The following is a 328-nucleotide window of genomic DNA, read 5'->3' on the forward strand; positions in this document are numbered from 1 at the left end:
AGAATGCATGAAGTTTTTCTCATCCATTTCTTAACGTCTGGCACGTGCAGCAAGAATTTTACTCCAGCGTTCTTTACCATCTTTATCTTCAATCCGCACCTTTTTTCGCGAAGAAAATAACCTTCCCTTTTTCCCCTCGAAGGCCTCTTCGTTACCGGGATGAAAATATAAATTATCACACACTGGCAGTTCCCAGTCGCGCTCAAAGGAACGAGCGCTAAAGTTCGTCTCGTCATGGCGATGCGGCCGTCCTCTGGCGTAGCGATCGTCGGAATCCGATTTTTTCTATCTTACGCGATATTTTTGGGTAATTTGCTTAAAAAGATTT

This window comes from Penaeus monodon, chromosome 25 (genome assembly GCF_015228065.2).
Source record: "Penaeus monodon isolate SGIC_2016 chromosome 25, NSTDA_Pmon_1, whole genome shotgun sequence".
NCBI classification, from domain to species: Eukaryota; Metazoa; Arthropoda; class Malacostraca; order Decapoda; family Penaeidae; genus Penaeus; species Penaeus monodon.